Source organism: Salmo trutta, chromosome 24 (genome assembly GCF_901001165.1).
Source record: "Salmo trutta chromosome 24, fSalTru1.1, whole genome shotgun sequence".
NCBI classification, from domain to species: Eukaryota; Metazoa; Chordata; class Actinopteri; order Salmoniformes; family Salmonidae; genus Salmo; species Salmo trutta.
This window is the reverse complement of record NC_042980.1, coordinates 43,486,808-43,503,700: the sequence shown is the minus strand read 5'-3', so window position 1 is coordinate 43,503,700 and position 16,893 is coordinate 43,486,808.

The window sequence follows — 16,893 nt, the reverse complement described above, 5'->3', positions numbered from 1 at the left end:
AAAAGGTTCAGGTTGGGGTTAGGGGAAGGGTTGGATAAAAAGGTTAAGGTTGGGGCTAGGGGAAGGTTTAGCTAAAAAGGTTAAGGTTGGGGTTAGGGGAAGGGTTAGCTAAAAAGGTTAAGGTTGGGGTTAGGGGAAGGGTTGGATAAAAAGGTTAAGGTTGGGGTTAGGGGAAGGGTTGGATAACATGCTAAGTAGTTGTTGCAAAGTAGCTAAAAAGTAGTAAATAGTTGAACAATTACTAATTAGCTAAAATTCTAACGTTGTCTGTGATGAGATTCAAACACGCACATTTTGGGTTGCTAGATGTTTGCGTTATACGCCCCACCCCAACCAACCAATCACCATCTTTTCGTTTTTTGCCATCAGAAACCTTCTGTAACCATACCAAACGTAACATGGCATATCATACTCATTTGAGTGTCCCGGATTTACTTTTAATATGTTACATCTATTCTATGAGACCAAGCTGGAGGAACAGAAGCTCAAGCAGTAGAACGTTTGAGTTACTGGTACTCAGGAGAGCTCCTGCCCAAGTCAAGCACTGGTCATACCAGAAAGAGCTCATTAAAGGTGGTCAGTCCTGTTCAAATCAAATCAAATTTATTTATATAGCCCTTCTTACATCAGCTGATATCTCAAAGTGTTGTACAGAAACCCAGCCTTAAACCCCAAAAAGCAAGCAATGCAGGTGTAGAAGCACGGTGGCTAGGAAAAACTCCCTAGAAAGGCCAAAACCTAGGAAGAAACCTAGAGAGGAACCAGGCTATGAGGGGTGGCCAGTCCTCTTCTGGCTGTGCTGGGTGGAGATTATAACAGAACATGGCCAAGATGTTCAAATGTTCATAAATGACCAGCATGATCAAATAATAATAATCACAGTGGTTGTCGAGGGTGCAACGGGTCAGCACCTCAGGAGTAAATGTCAGTTGGCTTTTCATAGCTGATCATTGAGAGTATCTCTACCGCTCCTGCTGTCTCTAGAGAGTTGAAAAAAGCAGGTCTGGGACAGGTAGCACGTCCGGTGAACAGGTCAGGGTTCCATAGCCGCAGGCAGAACAGTTGAAACTGGAGCAGCAGCACGACCAGGTCGACTGGGGACAGCAAGGAGTCATCAGGCCAGGTTGTCCTGAGGCATGGTCCTAGGGCTCAGGTCCCCCAAGAGAGAGAAAGAAAGAAAGCAAGAAAGAGAGAATTAGAGAGAGCATACTTAAATTCACACAAGACACTGGAGAAATACTCCAAATATAACAGACTAGCCCCCCGACACAAACTACTGCAGCATAAATACTGGAGGCTGAGACAGGAGGGGTCAGGAGACACTGTGGCCCCATCCGATGATACCCCCGGACAGGGCTAAACAGGCAGGATATAACCCCACCCACTTTGCCAATGCACAGCCCCCACACCACTAGAGGGATATCTTCAACCACCAACTTAACATCCTGAGACATAGCCCACAAAGATCTCCGCCACGGCACAACCCAAGGGGGGGCGCCAACCCAGACAGGAAAATCGCGTCAGTGACTCAACCCACTCAAGTGACGCACCCCTCCTAGGGACGGCATGGAAGAGCACCAGTAAGCCAGTGACTCGGCCCCTGTAATAGGGTTAGAGGCAGAGAATCCCAGTGGAGAGAGGGGAACCGGCTAGGCAGAGACAGCAAGGGTGGTTCGTTGCTCCAGTGCCTTTCCGTTCACCTTCACACTCCTGGGCCAGACTACACTCAATCATAGGACCTACTGAAGAGATGAGTCTTCAATAAAGACTTAAAGGTTGAGACCAAATCTGCGTCTCTCAAATGGATAGGCAGACCATTCCATAAAAAATGGAGCTCTATACAAGAAAGCCCTGCCTCCAGCTGTTTGCTTACAAATTCTAGGGACAATTAGGATTCCTGCGTCTTGTGACCGTAGCGTACGTGTAGGTATGTACGGCAGGACCAAATCAGAAAGATAGGTAAGAGCAAGCCCATGTAATGCTTTGTAGGTTAGCAGTAAAACCTTGAAATCAGCCCTTGCCTTAACAGGAAGCCAGTGTAAGGAGGCTAGCACTGGAGTAATATGATCACATTTTTGGGGTTCTAGTCAGGATTCCAGCAGCCGTATTTAGCACTAACTGAAGTTTATTTAGTGCTTTATCCGGGTAGCCGGAAAGTAGAGCATTGCAGTAATCTAACCTAGAAGTAACAAAAGCATGGATCAATTTTTCTGCATCAATTTTGGACAGAAAATATCTGATCTTTGCAATGTTACGCAGATGGAAAAAAGCTGTCCTTGAAACGATCTTGATATGTTCGTCAAAAGAGAGATCAGGGTCCAGAGTAACGCCGAGGTCCTTCACAGTTTTATTTGAGACGACTGTACAACCATCAAGATTAATTGTAAGATTCAACAGAATATCTCTTTGTTTCTTGGGACCTAGAACAAGCATCTCTGTTTTGTCCTAGTTTAAAAGTAGAAAGTTTGCAGCCATCCACTTCCATATGTCTGAAACACAGGCTTCCAGCGAGGGCAATTTTGGAGCTTCACCATGTTTCATTGAAATGTACAGCTGTGTGTCATCCGCATAGCAGTGAACGTTAACATTATGTTTTCGAATGACATCCCCAAGAGGTAAAATATATAGTGAAAACAATAGTGGTCCTAAAACGGAACCTTGAGGAACACCGAAATTTACAGTTGATTTGTCAGAGGACAAACCATTCACAGAGACAAACTGATATCTGTTCGACAGATAAGATCTAAGCCAGGCCAGAACTTGTCGTGAAGACCAATTTGGGTTTCCAGTCTCTCCAAAAGAATGTGGTGATCGATGGTATCAAAAGCAGCACTAAGGTCTAGGATCATGAGGACAGATGCAGAGCCTCGGTCTGACACCATTAAAAGGTAATTTACCACCTTCACAAGTGCAGTCTCAGTGCTATGATGGGGTCTAAAACCATACTGAAGCATTTCGTATACATTGTTTGTCTTCAGGAAGGCAGTGAGTTGCTGTGCAACAGCTTTTTCAATTTTCTTTTGAGAGGAATGGGAGATTCGATATAGGCCAATAGTTTTTTATATTTCTGGTTCAAGGTTTGGCTTTTTCAAGAGAGGCTTTATTACTGCCACTTTTAGTGAGTTTGGTACACATCCGGTGGATAGAGAGCCGTTTATTATGTTTAACATAGGAGGGCCAAGCACAGGAAGAAGCTCTTTCAGTAGTTTAGTTGGAATAGGGTCCAGTATGCAGCTTGAAGGTTTAGAGGCCATGATTATTTTCATCATTGTGTCAAGAGATATAGTACTAAAACACTTGAGTGTCTCCCCTGATCCTAGGTCCTGGCAGAGTTGTGCAGATTCAGGACAACTGAGCTTTGGAGGAATACGCAGGTTGAGCCAGAAAGGCGGGTCATGCCAGAGGCTGGTACCAGGCTACTTGGGGTGGCAGGTAGCCTAGTGGTTAGAGCGTTGGGCCAGTAACTGAAAGGTAGCTGGATGAAATCCCAGACCTGACAACGTAAAAAATCTGTCGTTCTCCCCTTGAACAAGGCACTGTTCCCCGGTAGACCGTCATTGTAAATAAGAATTTGTTCTTAACTGACTTGCCTAGTTAAATAAAAGTTAAACAAATTCAGAACAACAGCCCTGTTTTTTTTCTGACTGTGGAAATGCTTGCGGACATGATCACCCAAAATAACTTTGTACAGCATGTATCCAATACTCCCATTCCACCCAATTATAATTTTCATATTACTGTAATGACACATTTTGATTTGGTCTTGTCTCCTTTCACTGCAGGGTCTGATAATGACTGTGGTTCGTGATTCAAGAATACAGGCTGTAAGTGAGTCGCTATAGATAGAAGTCTCACAAGAGGATAAAACTAAAGAAAAAGCACTATCACAGTGGTGACATAACAAGTCGTCAGTTCCTATAAGGGATTATTGGTCTACGTGGGGTTATGCTCTCTATTCAGAGAATGTTTCCTATTTCATATCGTTCCACCTTGTCTATGCACTAGCCATAGTTATTATCACCGACAGATCCTGGGAAGATCGACTGACATTTAATCCATTCTTCTTTCCAATCAGGTGACATTTGCATTTTAATTCTCACCTGACCAGAGCAGTGCAATACCGGTCTCCTAGGTAATACACAGGTATGCGCCGACATATTCTTTCTTAGAGGGAATAATGTCAGTGTAAGGGCAAGATCAGTGTGGTTGCAGGTTCAGCATTAAATTGCTTGTTGCTCCTCGCTCTAAATCAACCTTGAGTTGTCCCCAGGTTAGTTTATATTGTCTGGAACATGCTACCATCTTTCTCTGGGGAGCATCAACTTTGCCAGCCCAGGGTGCAGCCTGCATAAATTGGACATTTCTGCAGGTGAGAGATAAGAGCAACAAAGGCAAGCTGTAATTATCATTCCGTCTGTTAAACTCCCCCTGGAAAGGACAGCTATTGACAATACTGTTTGCATTGACACACTCATCCATTTTTCTTACTATTATCATAGCTCCCTTTGAATGAATGTGAAATTCAGATCCATAATGCATACCTCTATCCTCCACGTGTGCCTCTCCATTTCCCAATAGTTTTTTGTTGTTGTGGAAATTGAAGAGCCTGTGACATGGCGAGAATCTTCCCCCCCCCGAGCATATTGCTTTTCTTTCAGCGATCAACTTTCATCTGCATCTGTTTGTGGCATAAACACATGGGTGAATTGATTGTTTTACTGTGAATTGATCCGCAGTCAAATGTGCATCACAATGCCACTGCACATTTTGAGCTGCTGTAATACTGGAGAAGCCGGAATGACAAGTAGTAGACAGCAGTTGCACAGGTTCGAGCATGAATACAATATTTAGCCTATCTCCTTTATGAAATTCACTTTCCACCTTGTAACGGCGTGATTAGAGGGTGAGAGGAAACTGTTTATCACCTCATATCTGAGTCACAGCCTGCCTGTACAGTATATCACCTCATATCTGAGTCACAGCCTGCCTGTATATCACCTCATATCTGAGTCACAGCCTGCCTGTACAGTATATCACCTCATATCTGAGTCACAGCCTGCCTGTATATCACCTCATATCTGAGTCACAGCCTGCCTGTACAGTATATCACCTCATATCTGAGTCACAGCCTGCCTGTATATCACCTCATATCTGAGTCACAGCCTGCCTGTATATCACCTCATATCTGAGTCACAGCCAGTCTGTACAGTATATCACCTCATATCTGAGTCACAGCCTGCTGTACAGTATATCACCTCATATCTGAGTCACAGCCAGTCTGTACAGTATATCACCTCATATCTGAGTCACAGCCTGCCTGTATATCACCTCATATCTGAGTCACAGCCTGCCTGTATATCACCTCATATCTGAGTCACAGCCTGCCTGTTTATCACCTCATATCTGAGTCACAGCCTGCCTGTACAGTATATCACCTCATATCTGAGTCACAGCCTGCCTGTATATCACCTCATATCTGAGTCACAGCCTGCCTGTTTATCACCTCATATCTGAGTCACAGCCTGCCTGTATATCACCTCATATCTGAGTCACAGCCTGCCTGTACAGTATATCACCTCATATCTGAGTCACAGCCTGCCTGTACAGTATATCACCTCATATCTGAGTCACAGCCTGCCTGTACAGTATATCACCTCATATCTGAGTCACAGCCTGCCTGTATTTCAGCTCATCGCCTTCAAGAAATACCTCCAAAACACCAAGTTAATAAATGTCTAGTAGGTGATACAAATGTGGTGTCAAGACCTCACAGAAAGCATTTGACTCCTGAACCACAATAATGTGCAGTGTAGGAACACAGAATGCTGGTCCATGTGTGATATCCAGTCCTGTGGGCTGTGTGCCCTCCTGAGGTGGGTGGACATACGTGCCTCCATGCCCTACAGATGTCCCTCACCAGTCTCCCTGCTCAGGTTTAGCTAAAGCATTCTGATAGCTGCCTTTGGTCAGGTAAGCCTATGGGGAACAGCTCTCTGTTTACCATGGACAATGTACCTTCAAAAGACCTAATGTAATTATATGACAAGTAGTAAACAGTAGTTGCACAGGTTCGAGCATGAATACAATATTTAGCCTATCTCCTTTATGAATTTCACTTTCCACCTTGTAACGGCGTGATTAGAGGGTGAGAGGAAACTCTTTATCACCTCATATCTGAGTCACAGCCTGCCTGTACAGTATATCACCTCATATCTGAGTCACAGCCTGCCTGTATATCACCTCATATATGAGTCACAGCCTGCATGTACAGTATATCACCTCATATCTGAGTCACAGCCTGCCTGTACAGTATATCACATCATATCTGAGTCACAGCCTGCCTGTACAGTATTTCACCTGATATCTGAGTCACAGCCTGCCTGTACATCACCTCATATATGAGTCACAGCCTGCATGTACAGTATATCACCTCATATCTGAGTCACAGCCTGCCTGTACAGTATATCACATCATATCTGAGTCACAGCCTGCCTGTACAGTATTTCACCTCATATCTGAGTCACAGCCTGCCTGTTTATCACCTCATATCTGAGTCACAGCCTGCCTGTATATCACCTCATATCTGAGTCACAGCCTGCCTGTACGGTATATTAGTCTCATATCTGAGTCACAGCCTGCCTGTTTATCACCTCATATCTGAGTCACAGCCTGCCTGTACAGTATATCACCTCATATCTGAGTCACAGCCTGCCTGTTTATCACCTCATATCTGAGTCACAGCCAGTCTGTACAGTATATATCTCATATCTGAGTCACAGCCTGCCTGTATATCACCTCATATCTGAGTCACAGCCTGCCTGTACGGTATATTAGTCTCATATCTGAGTCACAGCCTGCCTGTTTATCACCTCATATCTGAGTCACAGCCTGCCTGTTTATCACCTCATATCTGAGTCACAGCCTGCCTGTTTATCACCTCATATCTGAGTCACAGCCTGCCTGTATATCACCTCATATCTGAGTCACAGCCTGCCTGTATATCACCTCATATCTGAGTCACAGCCTGCCTGTATATCACCTCATATCTGAGTCACAGCCTGCCTGTATATCACCTCATATCTGAGTCACAGCCTGCCTGTTTATCACCTCATATCTGAGTCACAGCCTGCCTGTACAGTATATCACCTCATATCTGAGTCACAGCCTGCCTGTACGGTATATTAGTCTCATATCTGAGTCACAGCCTGCCTGTTTATCACCTCATATCTGAGTCACAGCCTGCCTGTACAGTATATCACCTCATATCTGAGTCACAGCCTGCCTGTATTTCAGCTCATCGCCTTCTAGAAATACCTCCAAAACACCAAGTTAATAAATGTCTAGTAGGTGATACAAATGTGGTGTCAAGACCTCACAGAAAGCATTTGACTCCTGAACCACAATAATGTGCAGTGTAGGAACACAGAATGCTGGTCCATGTGTGATATCCAGTCCTGTGGGCTGTGTGCCCTCCTGAGGTGGGTGGACATACGTGCCTCCATGCCCTACAGATGTCCCTCACCAGTCTCCCTGCTCAGGTTTAGCTAAAGCATTCTGATAGCTGCCTTTGGTCAGGTAAGCCTATGGGGAACAGCTCTCTGTTTACCATGGACAATGTACCTTCAAAAGACCTAATGTAATTATATGCTCTGAACAATGCAAATTAACTGCTTATCAAACAATTATTTTCAAGGAACACCAGTGGAGAATCCTGCACATTTTCAGACTGGGTATTCTAAGTGGTTGTGTTGGTTAGCCCGTTCAGTACCCTCCGCTGGTTCTGTATGCTAGTACAGTAGTGAACTTGTTGTAGAACCGTCAACATTATAATGTCTCTTGAGCCATTGTGTAAATGTAATAATTCAAAGTATGAGAGCATATACCCTACTGTACACCCCATGAGCCAGACAACAGCTTGGTACAGATTCTCTTATCCCTGTGTAGTGACGTTGTAATCACATTAGAGTAACATCATTGTTCCTTAGGGTTATGGAAAAATAATAAAGGAAAATATCTTAAAAATATCTATAGATATATTATACATTTACCAAAAAATATGGGGGATTGAAAATGATGCAGACCATTACATTGATGGAAGCTACAATCTATCTGCACTGTTAAAGCTGATCTACCCCCCCCTCCAAAAAAAACAAAAACACAAACTCCACTTTTGTGTCTTTCAGTAGAAAATAACAATACTACAATAGAAAACAGTAGGTCTACAAGCATTATGCTGTATAACAGGTTGTTCTGTTTGTGTTGACCTGGGAATAGAGCACTTGGCTTGTAAATGGAGTGGTGTAGTGTAGTGATGTCATTCAGTCCACAAGACCCGTGTGTTAGCAACAACAATATAATGTGTGTGCTACTTGACTTCTGGGCCTGTGCCTGCCTGTGTACCACTGAGACAGAATCTAGCACACTGATCCTCAGCCTCAGGAGGGTTGTGTCAGATGGCTTGTCTAACTCCTATCTCAAGGGGCCCTCATACAGCATGGGGAAGTGATATACAGTAGGTGGATGGATGGCTGGATACTCTTTGGATCAGCACTGAAGGATCAGGTTAGGAAAGGAATCACCCTAGAGAAATAGTTGGAGCTACTGGAGAGAGCCTGAGCAGAGAATTAAAGTTTTAATTTCAAAGGGATTATAATGAGGGTCACTGCTTTTTGATGTCTCCGTTCTGATCATGAAAATAACTTGGGGACGATGAAATCAATTACTACACCCTAGGATGGAAGATGATTGGAGACACATTTAGTTATGCAATATTTAATTAGACCCTAGGTTCAGATGTAATTTTTCTGCTTTGACAAAATGAAGTGCAGCTATCTGAAACAGTGCCATGGCGATATCAGCAATCTGAAGGCAATAATACTTGCTACGTGATGGATGGGTGATTTGGCGCTGTCTGCTCCTTGTGTTTTGTGTGATGGGTGAGCACAAGGTCAAAGTGAGTTGTATCCTCTGATATCACCTGCCAGTCCAATCAGGGGAGTAATGTGCATTCAAGGTTACATCACGTTGCCCTGTCCCTCCATAATATCAATTTCCCGGATGCTCAGAATGTACAACTTCTCCTGTGACAGTAAAGGGGCATATTTGGATGACGTTGCAGTCCCCTGCCATCCTCTGTTATGGATAAGGACAATTAAAGTCTGATAAGGAGTGTAGCATGGCAGGAAGTACCCCCACTCCAGCCCTTATAAAAGGCTGTTAATGATTGTACTTCAACTCAGAATAAAATCATTTTATAGGGTCGACTGCCTCTCCTTGTCAATTGAAGGGTGCCTCAAAGGAGAACAGTGGATATCCCCTCTAACAAGTCAATGGCAACTCAGTGCCTGCCTAATTGGAGACTAGGCAGAAAAATCAACAGAAAAGACAATGCCTATTGGGTTGTAGCAGCAAATCAACAGAAAGGACAAGGCCTATTGGGTTGTAGCAGCAAATCAACAGAAAGGACAAGGCCTATTGGGTTGTAGCAGCAAATCAACAGAAAGGACAAGGCCTATTGGGTTGTAAGGGGCAGACATGTCTTATCTTCACATGTATACGTTTTACGTACTGCTGTGCGGTTTGTTGCTAACGTTACTTTGCTACCTGCCGACTTTACGGTTTTTACTTTCTAATTTTTAATAACTGTTTAATATTTTTTATTTTTCTCTCTTTCAACTTTTTCATTCAACTTTTTCACTCCGGAGGTTTTATCTGGACATGGTTCGTCAGGAGTTCCACCAGCCAAAGCTAAGTAGTAACATTAACATTATGCCATTTAATTGCAGTCGTTGTACTCATAATATACAGGAGAATGATCGCCTTACGGCGAGGATAGCTGTGCTGCAAGCCCAGCTTCAGACGCAATCGTTAGGCAAGGATAATTTAAGTGTAGGAAAGGATGAAACAGCGTCTGTGCCACCAATAAGTACAGATAGTAGTATAAATCCCCTCGCACAGTCCCCGCAGCCGGTTTCGCTCATTCAGCCAACAGAAACTTTCAACCGGTTCTCCCCATTAAGCAACAAGTCGGAGTCAGAGGCCGAGACTTCGCTGGTCTCTCCTCCACCCGTCACGGGTCCTGAGCATCCGAAGCCTCCCACCATTAGCTCTGACAATTTGAAAACGCTAATCATTGGCGACTCCATTACCCGCAGTATTTAAAAATAATCATCCAGCGATCATACACTGTTTACCATGGGGCAAGGCTACTGACGTGAAGGCTAATCTGAAGATGGTGCTGGCTAATACCCTGACTACACTGTTGCAAAATAAGTGTTGAAATCTATGTTATTCAATTATTGCACCCACACTGCTCGCGCGTCAATGAGCGTCTGCGTTGCCAAGGGCTAAAATAGAAGTCATTCCTATTTCTGACGCAGATCGCACTGCAAGTCCTGCCCCTCCCATCTCCTCATTGGTTTATAGAAGCAGGTACCCACGTGCCATCTCCTCATTGGATTTACCCACGTGTGTGATTGAAAGACGAACTGTGTTGCTGGTCGTCATGGTAATACTATGAAAGTTTAGATGCCAATCACCATATAAGTTCAAAGATGACAAAGCCTGGAAGGAGGAGAGATGACTGGAAACGATTCGTTTGACTGTTTTATGTGTGGATTAATTGTCAGAGTAGAGGACCTTGTGCATTTCAGGTAAAATAACAACTCAATGTTTATATCCCAGGACAAATTAGCTAGCAACAGCAAGCTAGCTAAATAGGACAAATTAGCTAGCAAGTGCAAGCTAACTAGCTAAATTGCAATAAATGTTTAATGCTTTTCGACTTGTCCGCAAATTAATGTCATTGGTTCAGAGTTTGTTTTGATATTTTAACCTGCGTGTCGTGATTGCGTTTGGTGTAGGGGGACAAAATAAATGTATGCACGATGGCGCACCCGCGCAGCCGGTTTGGGTTCTGTCTTAGGCTACAACTGGCGAGTGTAGAGAGTACAGGGATATTGTTATCCACGTCAGCACCAACGATGTTAGGATGAGACAGTCAGAGGTCACCAAGCGCAACATACATTCAGTGTATAAATCAGCTATAAAGATGTGTCGGCATCGAGTAATTGTCTCTGGCCCCCTCCCAGTTAGGGGGAGTGATGAGCTCTACAGCAGAGTCTCACAACTCAATCGCTGGTTGAAAACTGTTTTCTGCCCCTCCCAAAAGATAGAATTTGTAGATAATTGGCCCTCTTTCCTGGGACTCACCCACAAACAGGACCAAGCCTGGCCTGCTGAGGAGTGACGGACTCCATCCTTGCTGGAGGGGTGCTCTCATCTTATCTATGAACATAGACAGGGCTCTAACTCCCCTAGCTCCACAATGAGATAGGGTGCAGGCCAGGCAGCAAGCTGTTAGCCAGCCTGCCAGCTTGGTAGAGTCTGCCACTAGCACAGTCAGTGTAGTCAGCTCAGCTATCCCCATTGAGACCGTGTCTGTGCCTCGATCTAGGTTGGGAAAAACTAAACATGGCGGAGTTCACCTTAGCAATCTCACTGGAATAAAGACCTCCTCCATTCCTGCCATTATTGAAAGAGATTGTGATATCACACATCTCAAAATAGGGCTAATTAATGTTAGATCCCTCACTTCTAAGGCAGTTATAGTCAATGAACGAATCACTGATCATAATCTTGATGTGATTGGCCTGACTGAAACATGGCTTAAGCCTGATGAATTTACTATGTTAAATCAGGCCTCTCCTCCTGGTTACACTTGTGACCATATCCCCCGTGACACGTCCTGACCAGCAGAGGGTGTTGTTGTGTAGTTTTGGTCAGGACGTGGCAGAGTATGTCTGTGTATGTGTGTTCTGGGTGTTGTATTTATATGTGGGTCTGTGTGGCTCCCGATCAGGGACAGCTGGTGATCGTTGTTCCTGATTGGGAGTCATATAATTAGGAGTATGTTTGTCACTTGGGGTTGTGGGTGGTTGAGCTAGCACTGCTATTATTTTTTGTTTGTAGTAGCCTGTTAGCCTGTCGTGAGTTTCGTGTTTATTGCTTTCCTGTGTATACTTTGCTTTCATTTATTAAAAAGATGAGTATCCACATTCCGGCTGCGTTTTGGTCCTCTATTCCCGACGACAACATTTGTGACACCCCGCGCATCCCTCAAAGGAAGAGGTGTTGCTAACATTTACGGTAGCAAATTAAAATTGACAAAAAAATCAATTCTGTGTTTTCGTCTTTTGAGCTTCTAGTCACGAAACCTATGCAGCCTACTCAATCACTTTTTACGGTTTACAGGCCTCCTGGGCCGTATACACCGTTCCTCACTGAGTTCCCTGAATTCCTATCGGACCTTGTACTCATGGCAGATTATAATCACATTTTTGGTGATTTTAATATTCACATGGAAAAGTCCACAGACCCACTCCAAAAGGCTTTTGGAGCCATCATCGACTCAGTGGGTTTTGTCCAACATGTCTCCGGACCTACTCACTGCCACAGTCATAGTCTGGACCTAGTTTTATCCCGTGGAATAAATATTGTGGATCTTAATGTTTTTCCTCATAATCCTGGACTATCGGACCACCATTTTATTATGTTTGGAATCGCAACAAATAATCTGCTCAGACCCCAACCAAGGATCATCAAAAGCCGTGCTATAAATTCTCGTACAACACAAAGATTCCTAGATGCCGTTCCATACTCCCTCCGCCTACCCAAGGACGTCAGAGTACAAAAATCGGTTAACCACCTAACTGATGAGCTAAATTTAACCTTGCGTAATACCCTAGATGCAGCCGCACCCCTAAAAACAAAAACCATTTGTCATAAAAAACTAGCTCCCTGGTAAACAGAAAATACCCATTACTCTGGACTCTGATCTCTCTTTTGACGAACATATCCAGACTATTTCAATTACAGCTTTTTTCCATCTTCGTAACATTGCAAAAAATCTGAAACGTTCTGTCCAAACATTATGCAGAAAAATGTATCCATGCTTTTGTCACTTCTAGATTAGACTACTGCAATGCTCTACTTTCCAGCTACCCGGATAAAGCACTAAATATTAGATATTTCTTGTTAGATATTGCTGCACTGTCGGAATTAGAAGCACAAGCATTTTGCGGCACTCACAATAACATCTGCTAACCATGTGTATGTGACCAATACAATTTGATTTGATGAATAAACTTCAGTTAGTGCTAAACACAGCTGCTAGAATCTTGACTAGAACCCAAAAATGTGATCATATTTCTCCAGTGCTAGCCTCTCTACACAGGTTTCCTGTTAAGGCTAGGGCTGATTTCAAGGTTTTACTGCTAACCTACAAAGCATTACATGGGCTTGCTCCTACCTATCTCTCCGATTTGGTCCTGCCGTACATACCTACACGTCACAAGATGCAGGCCTCCTTATTGTCCCTAGATTTCTAAGCAAACAGCTGGAGGCAGGGCTTTCTCCTATAGAGCTCAATTTGTATTAAATGCCGATCCATGTGAGAGATGCAGACTTGGTCTCGACCTTTAAGTCTTTATTGAAGACCCATCTCTTCAGTAGGTCCTATGATTGAGTGTAGTCCGGCCCAGGGGTGTGAAGGTGAATGGAAAGGCACTGGCTTACTGGTGCTCTTCCATGCCATCCCTAGGAGGGGTGCGTCACTTAAGTGTGTTGAGTCACTGACGTGATCTTCCTGTCTGGGTTGACGCCCCCCTCAGGTTCGTGCCGTGGGGGAGATCTTCGTGGGCTATACTCAGCCTTGTCTCAGGGTAGTAAATTGGTGGTTTGAAGATATCCCTCTAGGGGTGTGGGGGCTGTGCATTGGCAAAGTGGGTGGTGTTATATCCTGCCTGTTTGGCCCTGTCCAGGGGTATCGTCGGACGGGGCCACAGTGTCTCTCGACCCCTCCTGTCTCAGCCTCCAGTATTTGTGTTGCAATAGTTTATGTGTCGGGGGGCTAGGGTCAGTCTGTTTTATCTAGAGTATTTTTCCTGTCTTATCCTGTGTCCTGTGTGAATTTATGTATGCTGCCTCTAATTCTCTCTCTCTCCCTCCCTCCCCTCCCGGAGGACCTGAGCCCTAGGACCATCCCTCAGGACTACCTGGCCTGATGACTCTTTGCTGTCCCCAGTCCACCTGGTCATGCTGCTGCTCCAGTTTCTACTGTTCTTCCTGCGGCTATGGAACCCTGACCTGTTCACCGGATGTGCTACCTTGTCCCGGACCTGCTGTTTTCGACTCTCTCTCTACCGCACCTGCTGTCTCTAACTCTGAATGCTCGGCTATGAAAAGCCAACTGACTTTTACTCCTGAGGTGCTGACCTGTTGCACCCTCTATAACCACTGTGATTATTATTATGTGACCCTGCTGGTCATCTATGAATGTTTGAACATCTTGGCCATGTACTGTTATAATCTTAACCCGGGACAGCCAGAAGAGGACTGGCCACCCCTCAGAGTCTTGTTCCTCTATATGTTTCTTCCTAGGTTCCTGCCTTTCTAGGGAGTTTTTCCTAGCCACCGTGCTTCTACACCTGCATTGCTTGCTGTATGGGGTTTTAGGCTGGGTTTGTATAGCACTTTTTGACATCAGCTGATGTTAAAAGGGCTATATAAATACATTTGTTTGAATTTGATTGATCTGTTGGCAAGGAAATTTCATTTTCAAAAGTGGTGTCACTGTCTTTTGTATCCAAATTTTACCACAATAATATCAAAGTATTCATTTCTAATGGTTGAACGAGCAATATATTAATTTCTAATGGTTGAAGAGCAATGTATTAATTTCTAATGGTTGAAAGAGCAATATATTAATTTCTAATGATTGAAAAAGCAAGGTATTCATATCTAATGTTAAAGGAGTATTGTGTGCTAGTATAAAGTGACAGGGGAACTAACCCACTGGGGATACGATATGATAAAGAGTTGCTGGTCTGGACATCTTGTAACCAGATCACAGCCAGATTAAGACGTCTTTGTCATGACATCTTTTTCACGTCATGAAAAATATGTCTTATTTTGGTTGTAAAAAATACATGTCTTATTTTGTTGAAATCTGATTTAACTACTTACCAGTTATCTAAATGCTACTCAATTAATAGACTCCAATCTATATAAACATGTGCATAGTGTTTGTGGGCTAATATGTATATAATATAATATACGCACCAATTGCATATAAGACACTAGAACCATTACAATTATAACAATTGGAGAAATGATATTTTTCTGCAGGGCATGATTCAACTAGCACACTTGGCAAACAACAGCTGGCAGAGCGTACCAAAGCGGGTTAGGGTCTCGTGGCATACTGTACCCAGTTAACACGCTGGGCTCGGGCCTATTCCGTTTGAGACTCTGGGAACTCGGCATGGACTCAGACTCGGGGGACTTCATGAGGGCAGAGCTTTTCCCGAGTCTGGCAGAATCATATTACTCTGGGCTCCGGCTAATGGTACTCGGGCCGAGTCCACTTCAGCTTATCCGGCCGATTAACTTTTTCTGGAGTATGGCCATTTGAGGTTTTTATTCAGCAGGTGATGAAATACACATGTAAAACACTAAGAATTGTGATATTTCACCTCCAAGTCATCGGAACTGCTAGGTCATTAATAGCTCAAATTTGTGACAGTCTCGGCGGTCCTATAGCTATTAGAGATGGTCCCTAATTTAGGGGATCTCCAATGCTATCAATGCTATCAATGCTTTTACTACAGGCTATTGCAGTGTTTTCCTTAGGTTCAGTCCACCCAATTGAAAAGTGCGCATTCACTTCCATAACATTTGTTCTAGACTACCAGCATGTAAGATGAACATACACAATAATACAGGATACCCTTACAACAATGCACTGCTGTTAAAATGCAGTAAGTGCAATAAAATAATGGTTGTTTAATTAATGATATCTGGTAGCTTGCTGTGTGTGTGTGTGTGTGTGTGTGTGTGTTGGCTTCTAATGGTCGTCTTTTGATAACGTTAATTGAACAGTTTATTGTGCTGCACATTGTCTTCTGTTCCTACTAAATGCTGTTCTGATGTTCTATTATAACCAACTCCATTTGTTTTCAGGATTTTAACAAATAATACGTAGGTCTATATATTTTATTTCAATATCCTACTACAATCCATCAGGATTTACAAAACCTTATTTTTCCCCCAATATATTTCCAACAATAATTAGTAAGCAATTATTGCACCTGAATTTGACCCTGAGAATATGACTTTTTGTTTTTTAAAGTAATTAAGGTAATGTGTGGAATAATTTTATTTACATTTTAGTAGCTAAATAGGAAGGCATATCAGTTCCAGCTAAAACTTGGATTGGAATCTGTGCCTCGCGCAGTGTCAACATTCCATAAGGTATGTTGGGACAAAGTGCCCAGCAGGCTACACAGCGCATTGCTCGAGTGTCAACATTCCATAAGGTATGATGGGACAAAGTGCCCAGCAGGCTACACAGCGCATTGCTCGAGTGTCAACATTCCATAAGGTATGTTGGGACAAAGTGCCCAGCAGGCTACACAGCGCATTGCTCGAGTGTCAACATTCCATAAGGTATGTTGGGACAAAGTGCCCAGCAGGCTACACAGCAACACAGATGGAAAACAGCTGACATAAAGAACTGCTATGTGGTAGTGCCTGTTCTCCTAAACTGCTATGTGGTAGTCCCTGTTCTCCTAAATTCTTGTAAAGTTTGTTGGCGAGAAGAATGTCAGTGAAAGTTTTGCTAGCTAACTAGCTAGCTGGCTAATTTCAGCTAGCTAACGTTAGCTTTCTGGCTAATCCTCCATGGACATGGCAAGATTTAATTCTTACCTGTTATAGCTAGCTAGCTAACTTTTTGACATTTTGATATCTGTTTAGATAATGACAGTGTATGTGTGTATGTGTGTGTTCTTTCTCTGTCTCTCTCTTTGTGTGTGTGTGTGTGTGTGTGTGTGT